Source organism: Haliotis asinina, chromosome 2 (genome assembly GCF_037392515.1).
Source record: "Haliotis asinina isolate JCU_RB_2024 chromosome 2, JCU_Hal_asi_v2, whole genome shotgun sequence".
NCBI classification, from domain to species: domain Eukaryota; kingdom Metazoa; phylum Mollusca; class Gastropoda; order Lepetellida; family Haliotidae; genus Haliotis; species Haliotis asinina.
The window spans coordinates 65096971-65120726 of record NC_090281.1 but is presented as its reverse complement, the minus strand read 5'-3'; the positions used below and the strand labels follow the sequence as shown (position 1 = coordinate 65120726).

At 39.6% G+C, this 23756-nt stretch overlaps 1 protein-coding gene across 3 annotated transcripts in view; it reads right to left on the bottom strand.

The window, feature by feature from the left end:
• Positions 1 to 23756, bottom strand: part of LOC137274141 (glycine receptor subunit alpha-2-like) — a 41546-nt gene extending 17790 nt beyond the window's left edge. For 2 of the 3 annotated variants that reach the window (XM_067807155.1, XM_067807157.1), the window contains exon 1: positions 23590 to 23756. The gene's annotated coding sequence lies outside the window, so the exon portion shown is untranslated. Of the gene's footprint in view, positions 1 to 847; positions 934 to 23589 lie in introns of those variants that run through there. The other variant, XM_067807156.1, reaches the window with a different exon arrangement.

Here is a 23756-nt window from a genome sequence, read left to right as displayed (position 1 = left end):
GTGACTTTGATAGGATGTGCTGGTGTTAGTAATCGATAGTTACTAGTCGAATTAAAACATGTGTTCTTTTCAAAAGAATACTTTCATAACGTGATATTGATCACCGTGGTGGTAGACGTCATGGTAAGCAACCAATAATAAGCTAACATCCCCTTCTGTAGGATACTAGTCTGGAGTTGTGGAAATAGAATTACCGCATAATCACATTAAGCATTCTAATTTGAGAAACTGGATTTTGAATATGCCATGGTTTGAAATGTTATAGCACTCTGTTGCATCAGACACAACTAACCAGACGCAGTTCCCAATTCGGTTCATCTCGTAAGAGATTCACAGATACTCGTGACCAGGGGATAATTTTACAAAGCAATGTTATTGCTACGATCATCTTTGCACTCGGCCCGACCCGGTTATGTCTCGGTATGTCTACAAAGGAAAAGTACTAGGACAATACCTGAATATCTTCATCTTTATCTTAAATGTCTATAATCGCATGCCATCATTTATTCAGTCTGTATACTGTCTTCCGTTAATTTTGATACAACATTATTACATAAGAAATATTCAACATGGAATATTCAACATGAATTAAACAAATGTATTATATTTGATGAAACTGTCTGACAGAAAACAGATATCGGTTACAGATATAAGTGAATAGTTATATAATAATCGTGAAAACGTTTGCTATTATTTTACAAGAAGACATGGGTAAAACTGTGTAGATTAATCTATTATTGCGACTCTCACGTCAATCTAAAACAGTGGTCAGTCCCAAATGTCCCCCAATAATATTACCAAGAGACAGGTAATAGCTATGAAATAGTTAATTCAAGCGACAAATTACCTTTAGCTCCAAGGTCTTCAGTTCGACTAGATGAAACACGTGAATCAGTTAGTAGTCAAGAGCCATCAAGGTGCATAGTGTACAAGTTGTGCACAGTACTGTTCCATATGGAGCCTGCCTAATCCAATAAGTCGCACATCAGTGAGTGAATCCTGCTTTCAAATGTGCGCAAATAGAGCCACTTAAGGCAAATTGCCATATATGGACCTCTGTGACTCTCCTGGGATTTGTAATGCACTTTACTGGGAACCCTGACAAACACGAAACACATTAGACACACAAAGGTAGCATTTGCAGTGTTGTTATATTTAAAGGCACCATTGTATATGAAATCAGTCAGTGACTGAAGAATTGATGTACATAAGAGCTGGCATTGTCTTATATCATACCAAATTTTGGCAAATACTACGAACATGGAACATTCTGGATTTCATCTTCTTTTTATTCCTTGAATACAACGTTTCAGGGCTTGGTCTGGCTCCACCATCGACTAAAACTGAACAGTATCGCTTAACTCTGCACGTAACATCAAGGGCCAAGTAAACAGTTACTGTTCAGTTTTACCCGAAAATACAAATAAGATGAAAACCAGCAAAATTCTCTAAATCAATCAAACAGCATCTTCTACAATATCAGTGAAGCATTTGACAAATACTATATGCGCAACGACTGATTTGTTCCAAATTGCAACAGAAATTAGACCTTTACCGACACATTTACGCCCATAAAATCAGGAACTAGATGTTCCCTGATACAAGGGGTGTAGGAAAAGATGATAACTATCGAATGCATCACGCAAAGGAGGCCCAGTTGTTCATTCTCTCCTGAACTGTTCGTCAGTATAAAATGTGCATACTGATAAACAATTTCTATTTTTTTGCAAAAGAACTGTTATATGGTATCAGTCCTCTTTTATGGTCAATTGTCAACGGGCCTGTCAGTTGATCACTTTGGGAGTTGAAATTAGATATGAAATGCGTCAGGTTCTGATATGAATGTTGTGCACGTATGGCATTTGAGGTGACTTTATGAGCAGTTGTGCAGACAGGGTTTTAACTGTATTGTCTCGATTCTGTCGTGCATAATTTACACGGCATATGCTATACTGGTATTTCCACTAAAAATCCATTGTAACATGACAGTATTTTAGTGAGAATGTTAAAAGCAATGCGCGTAGGTCGGATCTTAACTTAATACGTTTCAAATCTCTGTCATGAAGTATTCAGCTATACGTCCCACGTTGCATAAAACACGAACGTTATACAAGAGCGAGCAGTCGTTACGTGTTTACATCAACAAACTGTTTGCATGTTCAGAATTGTTCTTCTCGTGTTTGTGTCAATCTCTAACTATTGCAAATATAAGCTTGGCATCTATGTCGTGTCAGACATGCTTCCTATTAAACAGCAGATGTGTCATTTGTTTGTTGTAAAAACACTCATGACCAGGAATGTTCCAGCGCTACCGCGGTAGTATGTAAATAATCGACTGACATCATGAACATCCGTCTAAGCAGCTTAGACACGCTGACATACATCAACCAATTCAGAGAACCTGACTACTCCTGACCACTCCCGTCGCCTCGTACAAAGAGCCAGGTATCATCACCAGTCAACAAGTAATGCACGAAGGGTGAATTTAATATAACAGTATTCTTCGTTTGTCTATTTTAGCGTAAATTAAACAAGATGGAAAATCTTGAAACTACAGCTCATGACCTGGATGGGTGAATGTCACTATTCTCGTTCAGACAGTCACTGGTTTATCTGGCCAGGACGTGATAGATACATACCACTATGATAAGCTAATACACAACTACCCCGTAAAATAGTATTCATTCATTGTAATGGTTGATCAAATAGTACACACACATGCTTACAATGACCGTGTACATAAAGCTTCTCAGCATGTCCAAATGTATTACGTAGCATATGTTCCATTTAAAGAAAATGAATAACATAGACTGAACAGGACACAATTATTCAAACCGGCACGCATCTTAACAGTTTATCCGATATTCAATAACTAGTGTTATTAAATCTGCTTGACACTGATACCGATTTATCAATTTCTGCAGAGACATTAAAACGTCTCTATGTCCTGTTTCACATTCCAGTTTCTCCACGGGTACATATTTAATGACGAGTGAAGGATATAACGTCTGACCCCGAGATGTTCCAGGGGTTCTTACACTGGTGATCAATACGTCCTACTATGACCGGCCTACGTCTGTGCTTTACTTTCGCCCGAAAATTAGATAGAAATTGCTTTGATATGTCAGCTATCTTACAAGGCAGAAAATGTAATCAATATCGAGTTGTGGAATATCCCAGATACAAATTGCAAAGAAATTTATTAACGTCGGTTGTGGTGTGAACCAACAATCTACATTAGCACGTCAGAGGTAATCATCCGGTGATAGTACTTTTCACAGTAAAAACTTACATTTCATTTTCTGATTCACAAATGTGTTGGCTTTAAATTATCAACGTATCCAACGCAGGAAAGCCTTAGGCTTTCTACCAGTTACAGTGCGTTTGTTTTCATTTGAGGCTGATAAATTGCCCACTGACACAAAATTTAATAAACGGAAGAAAATTAAATTTCACACACTTACATGGAACCTACATACCGACAACTCTGATGATTTGTCTCATAACTTTTGACCCCCGAATATTTAGGCTGTTTAACAAATGATCATAATTTGCTGTCACGTTTCGTTATTTTTCAAAGAGGGGTTGGGGATACGGTGGGGGCACTTCTGGAAGAGCAGCTAGGTAAACAGCAAGAAATGAAATTTCAGTTTCACACGAGCCAGGTGTGCCATCCTTAGATTTTGTGTCAGTGATCAATTCACCGGTCTCAAATGAAATCAAACGGACTACAGGGATATGTATGTGAGGTTTCAGGAATAGAGATAAGAAAATACAATGCCAACAGCGGTTCATGGTGAACGCGGTGCATCATGCCTGAAGTCATGAATCAACCAGCGGTGGAGCTGACATTTAATTAATGTTTTTATTCCTGTCCGTAATGTTTTTTATTTCCTGTATTCTGTTCAGATTGCGTGAGGCTTAACATTATGAAGAGAGATATTGCTTCATGGGTGAAACTGACGTCGACAAGATTCAACTTGTATGTTATTAGGCTTTGTTATGAAATATAATGGGTTTTCTTACCATTAATACTGGATGCGCTATCAGTTCAGGAGGTGAACGCAGACAGAATGCATACATTAATGGTGGTAATTTCAGCATATCTGTCACTGTCAAATGCATGCAGGATAATTGAAAAACGTTCATTAATGTTCCGTTGAATAACGTTTCACGACTTCCCTGGAACAGGAAACTGCATATTTCAATACAGAATGCCATAATGCATTTAGTTACGAGTGCTCTAATACAACATAAGTTATATTTAGAACCACATTGTCCCAGTGAAGAAATGCAACTACATATTCTGGTTTTTTTATGCGTAGAATGCCATGTGGGATTCGAACCCATACTCTCAGTGTGATGCATCTAATCACCAGCATATAAAGTCAGCGATGGCTGTTAGTTAAATCACTGACTTTATGCTTGTTTATTTATACGAACACGTTGTCGAGTATAGACAGTGATGTACGTCGCATGTACTGACTGGTGTCAAGTGACAAGTCCAAGGTTGAAACAATAAGCTGGCTGCAAAACAGATACAGAAACAGGTGAAACCAACAAACCATAAAACAAGAAATATTACATAATTAAGAACAGTCATGAGAGTAAGTTTAAGAATCAATACCGCTCGCATTACAATGACGATATATGGCAGTTCAAGAACAATGGTAACATGATACATCATTATATCATTATATAAACAGTGTCATTAGTCACTAAGACAGAAATGACAATTGACCTCGCTGATACAGTGGTTTAGCTTTGGATGGTTTTGCATCAAGTGATCTTCACTTTTAGTCTGTTGCTCGTCTGATACTGTTTGAAATGACAGGTGTCCCTCTGTGTCAAAAAGGCTTCCAGAACTCACTGGGTCAGACTACTCTAGAATATTCCGAATAGAAAAAACCCCAGAGCAGTGTTATCTTTCCGTTTAAATATAGTAACCAGCAGGCTAAGGCCTTCAACTGAATCTTGAGAAATAAGGTAATACAAACGCAACATTGCCTGGCAGTGAATACCACTGCGGCCATATTACAACAGCAAAGGTAAAGGGAGTTACAAAATGGTAAGGTCGATCTGACTTAGACTGACTTGTATTGTGTGGATTCGCTACATAAAAGGCCTATGTTGCAGCTGTTTCTCTGGCAGCTCGAGCCCACTATGTAAACATTAGCGATGAAAGGATCCAGGTGAAGGATAGTCACTAATCATCTGAGCCTGCCATTCACCTGTTTTGTGAGTCGTATTGAAGGATGCAGTGTGTAGATTATGCACGGCTTGGCAAGGATTGACCAAGATTGACAATGTCCGGTAAACGTCGGATAGATTCACTTTTGGGAGTATTTGTATTTCACAGAAACGTATTGAACATATACATGTCAGACACTATATGGAGATGCAAGATCATCACAAGAGAAACATTATAGTGAACACATGAACAAAAGTGGACGTAAATTCCAATAACTGCGTGTGCTCTTCAAAATAACCACAACGACGTCCTGTGTGTGTAACGGCTCCTCCTCATAATGTCTCTTCAGTCTGATTTGTTCTCATTTACGTCTAATATGATGATCGATCCCCACCGAGTGTAAAAACCTTGGACCTAACATTACTTGCAGGCTATTTCAGTGTTGTCACAACACCTAGTGTGAAGTACACAACCCTGTGCACTTAAAAGAAACCTCTCATCCGATAGTATGTGACCAGATGGTGGACACACGAACACGTGCAGACACCTAGTTGAGAGGATATTAACGTGCAGTATTATCGAACAATATACTGTGACTATGTGTCTCAGTTCACTCAGCTGCACGTGTATGGACGGCGTCCTCATATTTGAATGAACCACATCGTTTCCAATTACATTCTTCCTCTTTACATCCAGTTGTGGAGAGTCACACAATAGTTTGTAATGTTCGACATGATACACATCCTGACATCTTTCAATTGTCCCCGCTGCGTGTACCTCTTGCAAATTAAGTCAAAGACATGATACGATCTCAAAGGTCTGGCCTGTAAGTGTTACGAGGCTACTGACAAACAAGTCAACATGGGAACACAAATACCACGAAACGATCGTTTTCCATCACAATTTCTTCGCGTGAAATGGTTTACAGCAGAGGTGGTCGGCTATGGTAGTGTGTGCATTGGCACATTGTCATTCCCCAATCTCTGAGTTCCGACGGTCTTTGCACAAGTCGGTCTTTTTAACGTTTAGAACTCCTCTGATGTCACGTCTAGTTAGTATTCATTATCGCAGACGTCAATTCAGCTTGAACCAGGTTTATTGTTGTACGTGCTGTTTTGATTAGAGAAACGTTTAAAAGCAGAGAGACCTTGAACGTCATATGTAGAGGATGAACCTAAAAACTAATCCTCGACTTTAAATGAAGCTAAACATGTAGTCCCAAAGTGACCGTGATCTCAGGTGAAATTAGAACATAACAGATAAATGGCGTTAGTCTTTGGTTCTCGATTCTCAATCACACGTATCCACATGGTACTGGCACTGATTCGAACGTTTGTAGAACACGTCCAAAAGGGCCCCTCGTGAAATCAGACTTCATGAGAGAAAGCTCGTAGCAAACTGTCACCATTGACTTCATCATTGCAGACTTTTAGCTCGTCACATACATATACATAATTTGTAGTCATAGAACGTAATTTATTTACATTCCATCGCATTCTGTTTAATGCAAAACACCACATGTTCACAAAGAATGTTCTGGATTACATGCATCCTTTTAGTCTTTGATACAACGTTTCGGGCTATTCAGGCTCCATCATCAGTTTTACCTGATGTTCATCATTCTAAAAATGCCAATCGAGCATCTTGCAATATGTGCTTGGTCTTTGTGTGTGTGTGTGCGTGGTCTTTGTGTGTGTGTGTGTGTGTGTGTGTGTGTGCGTGTGCGTGTGCGTGTGCGTGTGCGTGTGCGTGTGCGTGCGTCTGTGTGTATGTAAGAGGACATGTTGCATTTAAGACCCGTGAAGATCTTCAGGTCATGCTTGTCGTCAGAGGCGACGAACGGGATCCTGTGGTCAGACTCGCTGATTTGATTGACACAGTATCCCAGCTGAATAGAATGAGGCTTCGGCTGCTGATCATTGGATTGTCTGGTCGAGATTCGATTATTTACGGTCCGCTGCTATATACTTGGGATAATGATGAGCCCGGCGCAAAACTAAATTCACTCACTGACTGTTGCATCAAATGCCGTATTTATCACAATCATATTGCTAAGTACAACCACCAGGTGTCATATGCGTCACAACCACGATCACATTTCCGTAACAGACAAGGTAACAAAATCAATTACGTCCAGTTATACTCTATAGTCAAGGTGCAATATTCTTCCCGAAACTGCGCCATAGTTCAAACACAGAGCATAAAACACCATTGTAAGGCAATCGATACTAATACATGGGTAATCGATAACAATGCTTTTTGTCCACAGAAGAAAGTTCATGTTCAATACCCAAGGGAAATCAGCCGTTATATAATCGTCCAGGATCATACGGAACAGCACATCCTTGCAGCTACAGCTGAAATGTTTTTGCAGATCAGACATTAAATATTAATTTGTAATCCCTATGGACAGAGACAGAAAGCATAATTACAAGAGAAAACCATCTCTTGAATAGTTTCATCCCTATCTTGTCAAGAGAAGGGCGTTTCTTTATTCAGAAGATTGTTACCACCACTATGTCGTGTAATATCTGCAATTATACCTTTAATGACAATGTAACAACGAAAGGTAATTATTATTTAGCAGCATGACATTCAGGTTCTTGACGGCACGACGCATTGCATCTCCATGAGGTTCTGCTGTTGTTCCAAACATAGGGTTTGTTACGTGTCGCTACATGGCATCCATTAAGCATATAGTATTTATTGTATTGATGTCACGTTACTTGTAGTTTCATAACATATATACTGTATGCACGGCATTGTATATATTTCTTGTAAGTTGGACCCGTGAAGGTCCCGGGTAAGAATAGGACTTCAGCAACCCATGCTTGCCATAAAATTCCACTATGCTTGTCGTAAGAGCTGACTAACGGATCGGGTGGTCAGGTCCGCTGACTTGGTTGGCACATGTCATCGATTCCCAATTGCGCAGATCGATGCTCATGTTGTTGATCATTGGATTGTCTGGTCCAGACTCGACTATTTACAGACTGCCGCCATACAGCTGGAATACCGGCGTAAAACTAAACTTACTCACTTTTTGTAAGTTGACTGGACTGTATGCACTAGAGGGTGGGCGTGGACATCGTATGTATGACAATACTGCGATTGAATTATAATTGTAGGAGTATAATATTTATGGTGTATATTATCGTAAATGTCGGTTGTTCTACAAACACAAAGTCTTGATGTGACTGAATTTAACAGTAGCACGTGTATTTACTTCTGATACTAATATTGGTTATTCTGACTTGTACTCGCGCAATGTATGTTAAATACCTGTGTGCTTATTTTGTACTAAGTATAGCACATGCGTGTTGAATAACCGTGTGCAGTCCGAGCCTGCTTGCGTGCTCATCCGTACATTGAATAATAACCACTATACGATTGTGCCATTACGTCTGGAGACATATGGGGGCCCTTATTGTGAAACCTGGTTCAATGTCTGTAATGTTATGGGACCTGTTGCCATGGCAACAAATACATGAAGTGGGCACTATCGAATTTGATTATCACTGAACCCGTGCACACGGTGTCCAGTGCACAGTGTACAGTAACGTTTAAGAGGACAGGAATGCATAATCATAGTACAGTCTACTTTCAAAATACCTAAATCTACTTTATGGTATTGCATGAAACACTGAAAGTATAGCAGTATTCTACGTGTACAAAACACCTGCTATTACATTCACACATTAATACATAAACATCACCACCTCATAGTAAACTTGTTTCGTAGATCACAATATGTTGGAGTGAGAGACTGAATGAGGCGGCTGATAGCTAGCGTAAGCTCGTTAAATGGGGTCGACAACATGACAACTAAGGTTATATCTCAGTATGTCTTAACTAGTCAAACGCTCATGATGAATCCATATATGGATTATTGCAATACTTGGATACAGCTTGGGTACGTGTTAAATACGTGTTAAAGCTGTTTTTAAACGATGTTAGTTACCTTGGACCGCATGTACATCAGAAATTTTATTTTTCGTAATGCTCTTAAGAATGTATAAACTATGTATGTTGTGATCGGTGAGCAGACAAAGATCAGTTTTGCAAAACTGAGCGCAAGGGATGGAACTGCTGCAGAAATTACACACCCTAAACCTTGCAAGTGGGTAGGGGGTGCATTCTTGACTTTGACTCTTGATAAAGCCTTCGCTGGTAGTATCGTAGACTGCCACCATCACAGAAACTATAAAGTCTATGTCTTCGTCTTAATTCAATATTTGTAAATAGATTCGAAATCTGTCATTCACATTATGGCGTCTGGAATTCAAAGAGAGATAACCCATATGTCTCAGTCTGTGACTGTGGTACAAGTTTCTGCACACGCAAAATGACAATAACCGGAAGATCAAGGACGACCTCCGTCATAAACACAAGTCCAGGATCGGTTAATCAGAAAACAGGCTTTAGGCAATGGAACGCCAACAGACAACCAAGACTCAGTTCTCTTCCACACGGTCATCGGACTACCACCTACTGATCAGAAGGTTAGAAATCACTTGCTTGAAGCTGTTCTGCATGTTCAACGTCCACGTGTTGTGCCACCGTTAACAAACTGATAAATTCCATCCAGTTGTGTTTGGGGATAAGGACACGGGATGAACGTTCTTGGTCGGTACGAGGTATATCCAACGCGTGCTGACGAACGATATGTACTTTGCAGTCAGACTGTGTAAACAGTGAGAAATGACTGAAATCTCTAGTCATTCCATGAAATGACTGAAAACTGACCTTGGTAGGTACACTAGCTGCCTGAAATGGTTCGTTGGTCATACTGCTTCTCGACGTATATAGTTTATTTTTGAGTTTTGTATTGTTATGCAGCCATCCTAATTAGCTTAATCTTACAATGAGTTCACAGTGAGTGTACTCTGTAGCAACATAGCTACCACAACATCCTTATCTGCTGTCATTTAATTGGCTTCTCAGGGATTAATTCTTTCTTGGCCAGCTTTGACTCTAGTGCACAGTAAGCCTAGACATCCCCAGGGCCAGGGTTCAGTAGAAAGGGCCAATGGCGACATAAGGACATGCTTGTTGCCGGATGGCAGACAATAAATCTGAAGATTGGCCTGTGGGTATTAGATTTGGGCAGTTCTCCGAAAATTCGGCTCATCATTCGATTATTCAGCAAAGTCCATATGCCGCAATGTTTGGAACCAATGCTCGACTCAGACTAACTTCAAATAGCATCCCACAAGATATCATCGAAGGTCTGCAAACAGAACAAGACCACCAAGTCGTCTTCAATCCTGAATCTGCATCAGCCGAATCATCTTCTGAACCTACCGAAGAACCAACCACCGAAATCTTATCCAACTGCAGCAAATTCAGCATTCCAGCTTCAAGAACGAGAAGAGCATATCCTCAACCAGAGAACTACAGGCAGAGCGTATGGTGAAGAGAAGCCCAGTCGACGTACGTGCAGGGGAACCTGGTGATAATGTAGCTGTGCCAATTCCTATGGTAGATCGTGGTAGAGGAGATCCGCGCAACATATTCGGCGTGATAACTGACAGAAACGAGAATGACATGTACACAAATGCTACCAAGAGTGGTATTTTCAAAGCGCCCTACTTCCGTAATCAGTTTGACATTTGCCCCGAGAGTCTTTTAACAATCATAGATGAAAACAAAGACACATAGGTTTCCTTGCGAGAAGCATTTTCGATGTCATCCATGGCAGGGATTTGTCAATTGCGGCTGTTCAAGACTAAAAAGGTGCCAGGCAAATAGGTGCAAGTGCTCTTGGGGCCAAACTGAGGTGTAACAGTCGTTGCCATTACAGCTTAAACTGTTGTAACAGGTAATAATTGTATGTGCCAAGACCTGCCCTTCTATATATGGGCTATGAATAGTGATTGTTATATGATTACATTTATATGAAATGATAAATGTAATTATATGACGTATATTTTGTTTTGTCTTTATTGAAGTATCACAAACAACCGTTTCAGTCAGATAGAGTAACTCCCAGGGCCAAATTTCAGTCATTTCACGATGTGGCTCGAAGTCTGATTGTAACATGTACACCTTATAAAGAAACTTGTCAGATTTGGACCTGTGTCTGTAATGATATGTGATTGTGACATATAATCAAACTGTGCCGTCTGCCACTCTCGTCCACGTTTTGTCTCCCAAGACGATAACGAGTTGTGGTCCATAACTGTGGAATATATGTTTTATGAAAAAAAACTAACTAAGCATGGTATTGCTATCTAGCTTTTTTCTATTCCCGCATCAAATCAGTTCGAGATTATCAATTCTTTTCCTTCTAATGGTACAGGAGTGAGATGCAGTGTGCTATATTAGACATCCTGCAAGATTGATAACGGCTTTAGTATCAACATGGAAACGTAAAGTTTATGGCGGTGGTGGTGATATAGCTTTAGGGCGACTTGGACCCGAACTAAGGTCTATTTACAGAACACACATTAATTGAAGTTGAACTGTATACACTATCTAAATATTGTGATGAAATGTCTGTATCTTCTGCTAAATACTATGTATTAGACACCAAACAACCAAATTTTGTTTTGAAAAAAAAAAAAAAAAAAAAATACATACCAAACTGTCATCTCCGTTCAATAAAAAACAGAAAATCAAAACTGAAAAATAAATGTTAAAACGATTTAAAATCAATAAATGTATTTGGTTTAATGTTCCTACTGGACGACATATCCTTAGATTGTCTCATATTTCCTGACGCAGCAAGGTATTCTAATATAACCTTTTGGATTGAACCATATAGAATGTTGGATCCCAATGTTGCAGCAAGGGAGAATGTATCGCGTTTCTTTTCTTTTCTCACGCACGGCACTTCTAAGACTTTGTCTGACGTTGATTTAACAGGGATGTACAACAGGTCGTGCTGAACTGTTCAGGCGTCTTACCCCTACACTAGTTTCAAGGAGGTGATACTTGAGGTTCTTTATCAACAATACTTCTATAGGCATCAAGTGTGCAATGGCCAAGACGGACTCTAGTTAAAACAACTTCATGACGCCTCTCATGACGGCGAATTTTGTCCTGAAGGACAGAGTCAGTACATATGTCTTCCATTAGATCCATCATCCCACAGGTTTTGAATGGATACCGACTTCCTAATCGCACATTCGAAATCTCTTTGGCATAGCATTTATTGCAATAACAAAGTTGTCTGTCCATGAAGCGTGTTATAGACACAGTCTTAGTTTATTTTTATCTTAATATACTCGTATTCTATTGATTATTGATAAACGTATTTTATTGATTGTCAAGATGCGTGTTTGATTCTCGAATGCTCATTTATATTCTTTGTCAGTTTTGAGAAATACAGTAGAATCTACCGCCTTTAAAGTTAGAGTTGCACATGTATTGGCAATAAAGTCGTAGATGTTTGGTTTTGAAAAGGTGTACCTGAAGTAAATGTCCATGGACAACTGCGACAAACCTCTTTGAACGTATGCACACAAGTACGCATATATGTTCCAAATTCAGTGTTACAAGAATGGGATCGAAATGAAACGTTTTGATATATGTCGACAGCAGTAATCAGCACTGTTCCTTGTGATCAATAACAGCACCATGAATGGGTACTACACGGGAGTATAGTCAGCAGTGCTACAAACATCAAAGTTTATCCTTTAAAGAGAAATAGAAAATGATTTTTCAAAAAGCTATAAATAATAGTTTTTTATGTTTGAGAGCGTATAGAAATGCATTAATACTAGCTAGGTTTTCCTATTAGAAAATACTTTATATCATACCAAACCAGACATGATATACACAGAACAGATTAATAGTTTTAGAATTGCTACATGTTGAACAAATGTGCATTTTCTAAGTTTAATTGTAATGGTTATATCTATCTAAGCAATAAAGGCAGTCATGTTGTCAATTTCAGTGGCACTAAGCATAAAGCACTGATGGAGAATTCCTATAAACGTCATGTAAAATTGTTTGATTTTGTCTTTTATTTCACTAATATTGATGACTGAAGTTTGCAGATAGCTCAAAGTCTATTTGAAATGTTTGCTATACGCACAATTCCTTAATAATCGAAATTTATAGACAGTTAACTGATCTGGAAGTATCCGTCCACTCGGCTGAAGGGTCTCGAATGAGTTTTACACATTAGGATGCATATATGCATGTACCCTGACCTCCCCAAGTTGATGGCAATGCCGTGCTTTAGTTAAGTAGAAGATGATAATACCAATGGTCAAATTGCTCAAATTGCTTTATGTAGATGACGATACTGACGGTTGTTTCATGGTTATTCCACTGTCTTACAATGTATGAATATGGTAGTATCCCTGTCTCATACAATTCACAATAACACTGTGCCATGTGCACTAGCTGACACAACTTCTGTAAGTAGTAGATAGTTGTTATACAGATATGGAGCCGTTATTTAAGAAACCCATTTCCGACTGCCTTGCAGCAGCCTAAAAGTAAAATTTTGTTAAATAAGTAAAATCAAACATCTGTGGCCATTGTCAACATTCTCGTTGACGTAGAATACTATATCGCTACTCAAAGTGTCTATGTTAATAATGTTACTTTGTGAAAAAAAACGTGTTCAAAATGCCTGTATTGCGGTTTTTTTCCATATTCATTAATTGCTACCATGGATCAGCTAATGAAAGTAAACTACACAAAGGCCCTAGTAAGAGACAGCTGTTCAACTTGTAGACAATATGTAAACACGGACAACAAATACCCAGCAACTCAATTCAATAAGAGTTTGATCACTCCTTGGCGTAATTTCTTTTTGACGTCATGTCTTTTGTCGGAGATAGTACTTACTGCGTTATATCCATTATTGGTGTGAGATAACCTATAATTCTAGTATAATATTCTCATATCAGCCTTCATCACAAAAAAGATATGAATCACTTCCAGAGCAATGAATTCAACTACAATGGAAAGATTGACTCCCGAAGGACGTGAACAGCTGGTCCTTGGCGACATCTGAAGCCATCTTATTGGAAGGAGACAGAGAAACCGCTATGTGATGCTGTAAGACGCTTGCATTGTATTCATTCATCCTGTGCACGTCCTGGCACAGAGAGCCATCATACCTCCTTTAATGCTCGTCTCAAGGGATCATAAATATTGACGAGGCGAATGAAATCAATTTTTGACATTTCGCATGATCGGATCCTTGTGGAATACCATGGCGCTTTGAACTAGTTCTCAAACACTACAATTCATAATTATCTGCTTTGAGGATGTTTTTCTTATAAGTTGTAAATTGTATGCAGTGAGTTATGTCGCTTGTACTAAAAAATAAATAACTGTTAATACAATAGTGTAGCTTATTCGACAGTTTATGGACTACTCCATAAAGAAACATGTACAGCTACTTGTGCAGTAGATTATACAACAGAAAATCTAACATTGTTTTAACTGTTAACTCATATATGCACACAAACGTTTATGTTTTCATTTACTATTCTTGCAACAATCTGGACAATATAATACGTATCAGTTTTTACGATAGTTTTTACAACAGTTCGTACAAGCGTTATACACACATAGTTTGGGTTTTTCATAACATTATCTACATGGTCAATACATTCCATGTACCATAGAAGTGAGCAGTAAAATCATAATAGATATTTCACCATTTTTTTCAACATCCAATATACATACCTCACATTGTCTTCAACAGTTTCATTAAACATCAGCTGGTAACGCGTCAGCTGTTCAAGCTTACCATATGTGTAATGAAATTGATCGGTTATGTTCTCATTTTAAAACCTTTGCATCACATAGTTATGCTTGTTCTCTTGTGTCACGTTGTTCTCCATTTGAATGTGCATACAACGTGTATTCAACATTATGTATGCACGGTGCAATAGTTTCTACAACAGTTCGTACAGCCATTATCCACGGTGCATTTAATAGTTCCTACAACAGTTCGTGCAACCATTATCCACGGTGCAATAGTTTCTACAACTTGATTACATTCAACGTATATAAATCTGGAGGTTATTGTGACATTGCATCCTTTAGAAACTGTCCAAAAGGAGATACTTCTATTTTCAAATGCTAGCCTTTGTAATAAGTAACTAGGATTTCGGCCCATCTGGTTACAGTTCTCTTGACTTCAGTGCACCCGTTCACAACCTTCATTCACCTCGTATCTCGGTGTGTCAGGGAGAGGCTGATCAGTATAAGAGAGCACGCCTGAATACTCAAATGTGTAAATGCAGAGAGAAACCAATTTCCAGGTTAAACAAGTCATTAACACATTAGTGATATCGATTTCACGCGTCACTGATTATGCAAAATAGCTGTACATCCACGTGCAGTCATGCATACAAATGAGAGCTCATTACAATATCGTTGTTTCAGGGTAAGTGCAAAACTGCACATACACATAGTTTAAACGAACTCGAATTGCACTGCATTTCATGAATATCATGTTCAAAGGTATGGTACGTGACAAATGTATTCCTGAATATTATCACGTGTTTCCTCATGAAATGTGAGATATAAAGTGAAAGCCGTTGAAAAGAGGAATGTTAAGTGCCAAACATTGCACCCAAATGACCAGTGCTGCCATTACTACTATCACGACTACTACTGTCACGATTACCAAAATGATCACTCGGTGTACAATCAGGATAGACACAACTCCCGATCGTGATCCTGCAGATTGGGACGAGACCATTTTATCGATGCAGTCTTGCATCTGCTCCTGGTTCCACATTTTATAAAAATATACATAGAGTGCGTGCACAAAGGCGTTATGGTTGGACTTGAAGGGTAGCGGTTGATTGTAATTCGATCGAAAATAGGGTCAGTATTTACCATCACTTTACCATACTCGGTCTGAATAATGACACGACACGGGGGTCACTAAGTAACTGAATTGTATTGTGCTGTGATGGCCTATGTTGAAGACGATGCTGAAACCCAATCTAAATTAATCATACAGTATCATACTTGTGATCACCAACTGATCATTTAGGGTCATATGCTTGAGCAATCAGGATAGATATTACTTTTGTTATGTGACTGCCAACTGCGAAACAGTAATCGTGGCGGAAATTGGGACAAAAGTGGCAGACGTGTTCATTTTCTCAAAGGGGCCATTGATGGAAAACCTCCGCGTATATTATCTTTGGTCAAAGAAGTGCAAACTCCTACCGTGGGACCATTACGATAAACTCCGCTTTGAGAATATATATTGCGAATGCCGTTTTCGGTTACAGCAATCATCTCTTGCACTGAGTAGGGAATAAATCCCCGTGGCATACCAAAGCCGCTTTTGTCTGAACATGTGTAAAGTTTAATCAATAAAATTTCAAAATCTCCCAGGAAACTCAGTTGTCCGTCACTGGTAATCCATAGATGTCATTCTGTTACGCTCGTATTCCTGTGTTGCATTACGACTTTCACAGCATATCAAGACCTCGTCTGGACAAGAGTGGAACAAACACCACATTGGGCAATGCATGAGCTGTATGCCTGAATATCGCCGAACCTTGACCAGGCAATCCAGTGACAGATATTATGATCAAGGGTCCAAGCCGTTGACATACGATGAAACGCAATGAACAGTACATGGCCACCAAATCCATCAAGACGCCATCACGAATCCGTGACTATGTTACCTTGGACACAGAGTCCAAAGGAAATACTGTTAAGACCAAATTAGTAATACCGAAATCCCTGAGGCTACCAAGTAGAATACTGGTTACTGTTATACATAAGTAATAAGACGGTTATGATCAGTGACAAGAACATACCGACGTGTGTCTCCCATTGTAAGATAGTCACTTCATCCTGTAATTAACTAGACTGAAAATATTCACAAAGCCCAGGGGATTGAGCTGGTCTGAATCTAATGGTAATTGGTGTTGGCAGAGTACTGCATCGCCAATCTGGTTTTGAAGGAATGGTGAAAACAACAAAGAGACGGCGCTAACTTTCGAGGCAATCATGGCAGCTAAGGCAAAAAGTGGTTGGCTTCATCACTTCCATGACCAACCACTTGTCTGACGTGGCAACAGCGGGTTGACGGAGCTTTGCGTGACTGGTTCTGATGATTAAATATGAATATCATGAATAATCCTTAAATATATGACCTACATTACAAGCAATATGTAGTACTTCAGTATCGGATTTGCAAGCACTAGATTTGTCTGAACATGACCCCATTCTGTGTCCATGACAGGAAACAGACATTGCCTCTTCTAAAACCACAAAAGGATCAGAATTTTATTGACGTGATCACCTAATTTGGTAAGAGCTATACAATTAATGTACCTTTGAATACAGCACCAACGGTAAACAATTCCGCTAATAGCCTGCAGAGCTGTCTAACATTCTACGGTGAAGATCGAGATGTGTTATCTGTTGTAGAAACAGTTGTCAAGAGTGAGTGAGTTTAGGTTTACACCACCCTCAGCAATATTCCAGCTATATGGCGGTGGTCTGTAAGTAATCTGGACCGCACAATGCAGCAATGAGCATCGATCTGCGCAACTAGAAACCAATGACATGTGTCAAACAAGCCAGCACGCCTGACCATCCGATCGCCTCTTACGACAAGCATGGGTTACTGAAAATCAATTTTAAACTAGACCTTCACGGATCCAGTTGTAAAATGTGTACAGATCGTAATTTATATAAATGTAGTTCTAAAGGTTTTCTAGTTTGGAAATGTAGCGAGAAATGGTTACAGGCTACTTTTCTAACGGTTACAGACCTCCGACTTCATATGTCAAGACGTCTTACTTGATGTTGTACTTACACCGATGATGCTCCGACAATACCTCGTCGCGAATAACGGCGAAATGCAATATTCATTCAGTCACTGATTGCTCAGATAACACGGTATGTGTTTAAACTTGAGGATTAATTAATTCTGGAGAGTATTCACAAGGAAGCGCCGACCCGTGGAATTGTTCTGGATGAATATGGGAACATGTTAGTGTTGATAGTCTCAGTTGTAAGTGGGCTGATTGGTAATGGAGTAAATGTAAAAGCCTTTTATGGGTGACATATAGAGCAAAGCGATACATCAATTAAATTGGACATCACTGTCGTCAACAAACGGTTGTTGAATTCTACCATTTGAGTGAGTGGTGCGGAAAGCTGGTTATATCAGACATGACCTCATGATTTATTCTGACTGTAGACATTTGTTAAAACATCAGAAAAAATGATAATTGATGAGATGCATCGTGCTTGAAGGCTAATTTATTCCATGCCATTACAAGGGTCGCTGCTTGGTTGTCAGTCTATCATAATGACACCCTTGTGTCCTGGAACCTCTGCTGTGCAGCTGTTCCACGTGGTCCAGAATCTGGCTTGCCTTTCCATGTAAAATGCACAAAAGCTGTCAAAAGTATCTTGTGCCCTGTTCCGTTTGTGATTTCATTCCATCAATTATTAAGGGACCCCCGTGCATGTTTCACAGTTATCCACTGTTTTGTACACCTTTCCACTGAAAGGATGCAAGGGTAATATCTGTGGCCCAGTTTGGTTTTCTTTTATGACACTTCCACAGGCAGTTATGTTTTTAATGAGTCACTCCTGACGTTTGCCGACCCGTGACCCATTCCTTTCATACACAACTCATCCTCAAACTGTTTGTAAATTTCAATGTAAATTTTGAAGTAAATACAACATATCATTCCTTTACAAATTATTATTATCTTTTAATCAGCGAAATGCAACCACTGAGACAGATGGGTACTTCACACTGCACACCAACGACAATCTCAGGAGCGTTAGGACCAGAACTGTGACTGTTAAATGGTTCCACAATTACAAGTTCAATACAGAATCAACTGCGATGAATTACACGTTATTGCCCACGTAATAACAATAATAACACACACTATCGTGTTGTTATATATACAGCGTACATACGACCACTACTCTCTGAGTGTACGGAGAGACAATTCCCACAAAAGAGGCTAATTTCAGGATTAATCGACCTTATTAATTGTCACCCACAGGCAAATGACTCCTCCCGTTTTAAAAATAAACGCCTTTGTCTGCGAATATCCTGTTCAACATGTATTGGGATACTATATAAGAAGCAAGCAGCATGCACGAACATCAAGAAGAGCGAACAAAAAAAACAAATCTTTTTGACACCATCGATGTTATTGAGACAGGCGGACCTTATGTTTAGAAAATCTCGTAAAGACTGATAATAACTTTCCGGACAATTTCGTGTATATTTATGATGCTCTACTAGACGATATTCTGTCTGCAGGATGTGTTACTCTTAAGATGCGTGAAGAAGGTATTTCGATAAAAACAGGATAGCTAGAAACAGCTTGATCACTGGGCTGATATACGCATACCGTGGATAGACGCTGGATACAGCGGCGGTGATGCTGCCTAAGCGATGCCGACAGTGCTATAGATAGTTCGTGTATACTGGTGCATTGTCGTTCATCTTGTAGTTGAACTGTTACTATAGTAAGTATTTCCATATCACAATATCACATGGTAACTGTATGCATGTGGACAGGTGTTTCATTGTTCATGAAGAAACCCCTCATCATGCATCGAGTAGCAAATGGCAAAGGTACATAGCAAGTTCTACATCCAACGCGTGGAAAGTATGAGTGAGTGGATGATTGAGTTTAGTTTTACGTCGGACCCAGCAATATTCCTGGTGTATGGCAACAGTCTATAAATAATGGAGTCTGGATCAGACACTCCAATGATCAAGAGCATGAGCACCGCTGTACACAGCTTTGGTGCGATGAGATGTATCAGCAAAGTCACCAGACAAATTCAAAGGAGATTCGAAAAGAATGATAGGTTGAACAACGTTCAACAACGTAAAACAACGCCAAAGTGGATTGAGAATTGATCAGAACGTTCTGTGGAGCTTACCTCGATTTACTAACATAGAATTAGCAAAACCGAAAAGCACACGTATACACCAAACGTTTTGTGTTATATGTATTCGCCAAATCATCCCGCTGTGTTAACCTATATCTTTTCAACGCACCTGTTACAAACGCCAATGGTGGAGTGAACGTCGTGTCTGGAAGTAACATCTATACACTCTCTAGGCAATTATGACCTGTACCACTGAAGCTCAACCCGAGGTCTCGTTAGTAGAACAGCTGGGAGCTGACTGAAAGTGGTTTCATCATAACGAGAATACATGCCATGCTCCAGCTCTTGTAATTTTAATATTATGTAAAACCATTACCGATTCCTCGTTTGTAACCATTTCGTTGAACACATACATACAGATGACAGTCCGTTAGCTGGAAACTTCTATTGTCAGTCAGTGTACAGTGAAATGTGTCAAGAACTGAAGAATTATAGGTGTGAGTCCATCGACGGTTCTAATGTCTTTTCCGTTGGCAGCTTTTTGTGGGTTCAAAAGTAAGTTAGCGCCCTTTCTCATGTGTGGGGGTATTGCTTTCAAGTACGTGTTATCACCTTAACCACATCATGGCGTGTTAGCGTAATGATGGAGAGTATTAAGTAACACCACGACGCCCATATCTCCAACACTAGCGGCAATATATGACTAACATTAGTAACACCTGAATATAGAATATATGATTATGGTATATGATAATATTCAACTGTCAAAAAGTATTAAACAAACGGGGGAGTTAAAACTATGCAGTTGGTGAGTGAGTGAGTGAATTTAGTTTTACACCGCACTCAGCAATATTCCAGCTATATGGCCACAGTCTGTAAATAATCGAGTCTGGACTAGACAATTCACTGATCAACAACAGGAGCATCGATCTGCGCAATTGGGAACCGATGACATGTGTCAACCATGTCAGCGAGCCTGACCACTCTATCCCGTTAGTCGCCTCTTACGACAAGCACAGTCGGCTTTTATGGCAAGCATGGGTTGTTTCTTCTACCTCGGGACCTTCACGGGTTAGTTGGTACATTAGAAAATAATGCAATTGTGTAGTTGGAGGTAAGGGGTTACAACACCTGAAACTCTACTGACCTGTGTTTCGAGAGGCGATAAGTGTATAGCAAATGGACGTACAGACAGACAATAAAATCGTACAACACTGTCATCATTATATATCATATCAAACAATAAGGTTCTTCAAACAGTTGCCACGTCTTCATGTCGAACGATGCAAGGTATTGATGACATATGATTTCGCTCATAATATCTTATCTAAGTGGTTCATTACGGTTTATGTATGCTGTAAGTTGTAGAGGACACAGATCTGGCATGAAGAGGCATAACTGAAACGACGTAATCTTCGTTATACATAATTGACTGAGTGAGTTAGTTTAGTTTTCGCCGCACCCAGCAATATTCCAGCTACATGGCTATATAAATAATCGAGCCTGGACCATACAATCCAGTGATCAATAGTATGAACGTATATTTACGCATATTTACATGTGTCAGTCAAGTAAGCAAGCCTGGACTCCCGATCCCGTTAGTCGCCCCTTACGATAGGCATGGGTCACTGAAGAGTCTGTTATACATTTGTTCCTTGCTATACCGGTATGCAAGAGGTATAGGGAAACAGTCGTAGAGTGTCCGATGATAATGTTCTAAAGTCTGAAGGGCGCATGTGCCTGTTCAGTCGATATCCACCATTTCAAATGCTCTAGGTACATATTTCAATTCCATTAAAAAAAATATGTTCAGGCATCAAGTATATTTGTGAAATTACTAATAAATTTCATCATATCATTGCGCTTTGAAACATCGTGAATAGAGCACAATACGCATAATTATTAGATATTTCTCCATTTTGTTCCAACATCCAATATACACACGCTGTATTGTCCGCAACAATAACCACAGCAAAAGGCACCGGATACACCACTTTCATTAAACTTCAGCTGGTTACGCTTCAGATGTTGTGCTAAAAGCAAACACGATAAAAAATGCCCTAGGTTATGTACTCACTATTTTAACCTTTGCATCATTCGGCTGTAATTATTCTCTTGTGTCATGGTGTTCTATCCGAAGGAACAACCTGCCTGTATTCACCATTAGTGTGTTAACACTGTTTTGCAACACATGCGTCTTTTGCACTTCCATTCCGGTTGCAAAACTAATGTAATTTCTCGTGTGGATTAGATAATATACAGCAGGGTCTGGTCGCGTGAAAGGAAAGGCCAGGGGAAGTGAAAAGACGAAACCACTGAAAACGCCAACGTTCTAATTAACTTTGGCCAAAAGTTTTGCATACTTGAACAAAAATCCATTTTTGAGAGTGTTACCTGTGTGAATGATACTATACACTAGTAATCTCACCAATGTCAGTGGATACATCTGGATACTTCCGATACTTCTCCTCAGCACTGATGTATCACCTACTTTCCACACCCCAAACCTACTGCATTCAGAAAAACCTGAGTTTGCGAACGGTCTATCAACCTATATGTCGGGACCAAACTAATACAACTGTACAACTGTTGACTGTTATACCGTTATCGCTATCCCGGGAGTAGACCAGGGACATGAAGACCCTTGGAGTGATTATGAACACACGGTGCCTGAACAGAATATTGATGTACCCAGGACCCTTGGATCATGGTTTCCTTAAGACAAGGAGACGGGGAAAGTAAGGCAAACGTGATGATCAGATAGCAGCCGCAGTACAGCGTCAGTAAATGTTGCGTATATGTAGCACAGCAGGACTGTTTCACACAAATGTTGATTTGGACTTGAATCATGCATTTCTACACAGTAGGATACACATACAGAAAAGGTCACTCAGCTAAGCCGACAGTTACTGGGCTCTGCACGATGCATGTCACCGTAACATCAAGCAATGAAACGTGTTCAATACATGTACCAAGGATACGTCATTAGAGTGGGACTTACATGCACAATTGAAAACATCTGGCACAGGTATAGAATTTTCAGTCTCTATAGCCTGATACCGTTGTTAAATTGCTATTTATAGTTTGAACATGCTAAAAATTATTAGACTTACAATTGAAGAAAATCCGTTTAATGATCGATATTAGTGTGAGGCCATATGATTTTAATCCTGTCCTGTGGGAGCCTTGTATTTAACAGTCGTTTTTGTTTCATGATCAATATAGAAGCATGCAGAGTTGACTACAAAGCCTTCCCTTTTGCACATGAAGGAGCAATCTATCAATGGCAATATTTTACTCTCAGGTCATCATTAACCCAGTTAAACATAATGATTTCTTGAACATTATGCATATTTCTCTTTCACACGCGTGACGCAAACTCGGTAAAGCTACAGTCCACGAAGCGTTATGCGTTTGTATAAGAGGAGCTTCAGGAGACCGATACAACAACGATGCTTTGAACTAAACAGTTTCACTGCATAACCAGCGTGTGGCACATGTAAACACAGACTTCCCTCAAGGACAAGGAAGATTCTGTACACGTGGAAAAGGGGATGTGACAGATCTATACTTACCGATGTTTAGGGAAGTCCTCACATAGAATCTCCGAACACAATGATCTCCACTCAAGGTTGTGTCTCGAGAAGACGGTGAACACACACACACACGAAATCTTCTTGAATGTGGTGCTTGGATCGGACTAGCGTAGCATCTGCTATAATTGGCTCGCGGTATCTCCAGC